Consider the following 2,729-nt stretch of genomic DNA (forward strand, 5'->3'; position numbering starts at 1 on the left):
TTGGGGAGCGATTTTTTTTAAGTTGCATGAGCAAACTCTTGTACAAACACGGTGATGAACGTTGTGGTCAAGTTTCAGAGAGGAAGTTGCAAGTATTTGTTGACGAACGGACGGATGACGCGCCAGAGCATAAGTTCTCAGGAACTACATTCCAGGTGAGATAACAACAACCTTTTCGGGGGTGTTGAACTCTCAAAATACCAACGGGGGTGCATCTTTGAGCTTGGTTTGTCGAATCTCCTTTTCCTCATTTTTTTTTTTTCAGCGTTGGATTTTTTTTCAAAAAACGCTTTTTAGTCAGATTATAAACTGGAAGTATTCCTCTGGCAATATACGCTGGCTGTGGGTGAGGGAACCATCGAGAGGGATTCGAGAGATCCAAAAATATAATTGTACGGAGAAGAAGAAGAAGAATCCAACGGGGATCAAGCGTGGTTCCGTGTCCCTGGGATACGCACAGTGAAAGAAACATTTTCCAAAGCGAGTTGTGAGGAGGGTAAGTGTTTCACACATTTCTGTTTTTAAACACGTTCGTGAGTAGGACTAAAGCTCGTGGTACAGATTATAACATGTTTGTTAAATATATTTTCATTATCCACGATTTGGAACGAAGGTTCGTGGTTTGAGAAATGGGAGACGCTGAAGGACGGTGTTTTGTGATGACGTCATCAATTAAACCCCCTTCATGAAGAATCTGAAGCGCGATCTCTTCTCGGGGTTTGAAGGGGAGTAAATGTAAAACAGGTAATCTGAGGGAAACCAAGGGAGATGAGATGGGGTAAAGGAAGGGGCGAAATATGTCAACTGGAGGAAACAAAGGGGTGAAGAAGTAAGTTTACAGCTTGGGAAACTTATGGGGTACTCAGCTCCAGGCCCAGGTGAGTTTACCTCTGAGAGGTTGAGGGAGGTTAGTGAGGTATTAATGGGTAACAACTAACAAGCCTGGTGTTGGCTCAACACTTAAAGTGACTGGCTGAAGATCCGAAGGGTTTTGAGTTCAAGCCTGTGTTGTTCTGTTGCATTAACATTAGGTGCGTAGGGTTACGATATCTTAACTTTCAAAAAAGAGGACACTCCGGAAAGGGACACTCTGAAAAAGAGGGGAACTCCAAAATAGAGGACACTCCGGAGAGGGACACTGAAAAAGAGGGGAACTCCAAAATAGAGGACACTCCGGAGAGGGACACTCTGAAAAAGAGGGGAACTCCAAAATGGAGGACACTCCGGAGAGGAACACTCTGAAAAAGAGGACACTCCGGAGAGGGACACTCTGAAAAAGAGGGGAACTCCGAAAAGAGGACACCGGAGAGGAACATTCTGGAGAGGGAAACTCTGGAAAAGAGGACACTCCGGAGAGGGACACTGAAAAAGAGGGGAACTCCGAAAAGAGGACACTGAAAAAGAGGGGAACTCCAAAATAGAGGACACTCCAGAGAGGGACACTCTGAAAAAGAGGGGAACTCCGAAAAGAGGACACTTCGGAGAGGGACACTGAAAAAGAGGGGAACTCCGAAAAGAGGACACTCTGGAGAGGGGCACTCTGAAAAAGAGGGGAACTCCGAAAAGAGGACACCCTGGAGAGGGAAACTCTGAAAAAGAGGGGAACTCCGAAAAGAGGACACTCTGGAGAGGGACACTCTGAAAAAGAGGGGAACTCCGAAAAGAGGACACTCCGTAGAGGGACACTGAAAAAGAGGGGAACTCCAAAATAGAGGACACTCCGGAGAGGGACACTGAAAAAGAGGACACTCCGGAGAGGGACACTCTGAAAAAGAGGGGAACTCCAAAATAGAGGACACTCCGGAGAGAGACACTGAAAAAGAGGGGAACTCCAAAATAGAGGAAACTCCGGAGAGGGACACTGAAAAAGAGGACACTCCGGAGAGGGACACTGAAAAAGAGGGGAACTCCGAAAAGAGGACACTCCGGAGAGGGACACTGAAAAAGAGGTGAACTCCGAAAAGAGAACACCAGAGAGGGACACTCCGGAGAGGGAAACTCTGAAAAAGAGGAGAACTCTGAAAAAAGGATACTCCGGAGAGGGACACTCTGAAAAAGAGGGGAACTCCGAAAAGAGGACACTCCGTAGAGGGACACTGAAAAAGAGGGGAACTCCAAAATAGAGGTCACTCCGGAGAGGGACACTCTGAAAAAGAGGGGAACTCCAAAATAGAGGACACTCCGGAGAGGGACACTCTGAAAAAGAGGGGAACTCCAAAATAGAGGACACTCCGGAGAGGGACACTCTGAAAAAGAGGGGAACTCCGAAAAGAGGACACGCTGGAGAGGGACACTCTGAAAAAGAGGGGAACTCCAAAATAGAGGACACTCCGGAGAGGGACACTGAAAAAGAGGGGAACTCCGAAAAGAAGCCACTCTGGAGAGAGACACTCTGAAAAAGAGGGGAACTCCAAAATAGAGGACACTCCGGAGAGGGACACTCTGAAAAAGAGGGGAACTCCGAAAAGAGGACACGCTGGAGAGGGACACTCTGAAAAAGAGGGGAACTCCAAAATAGAGGACACTCCGGAGAGGGACACTCTGAAAAAGAAGGGAATTCCGAAAAAAGGACACCGGAGAGGGACACTCCAGAGAGGACACTCTGAAAAAGAGGGAAACTCCGAAAAGAGGGCACCGGAGAGGGACACTCCAAAATAGAGGACACTCCGGAGAGGGACACTCTGAAAAAGAGGGGAACTCCAAAATAGAGGACACTCCGTAGAGGGACA

At 47.6% G+C, this 2,729-nt stretch overlaps 1 protein-coding gene across 1 annotated transcript in view; it reads left to right on the forward strand.

Moving 5' to 3' along the window:
• The first annotated feature begins 296 nt into the window (after positions 1-296).
• Positions 297-2,729, forward strand: part of LOC147009472 (uncharacterized) — a 44,623-nt gene continuing 42,190 nt past the window's right edge. Inside the window, exon 1 of the mRNA XM_085862133.1 lies at positions 297-496. The gene's annotated coding sequence lies outside the window, so the exon portion shown is untranslated. The remainder of the gene's footprint in view (positions 497-2,729) is intronic.

This window comes from Eptatretus burgeri, chromosome 17 (assembly GCF_056783735.1).
Source record: "Eptatretus burgeri isolate ZD-2024b chromosome 17, Ebu_testis_v1, whole genome shotgun sequence".
NCBI classification, from domain to species: Eukaryota; Metazoa; Chordata; class Myxini; order Myxiniformes; family Myxinidae; genus Eptatretus; species Eptatretus burgeri.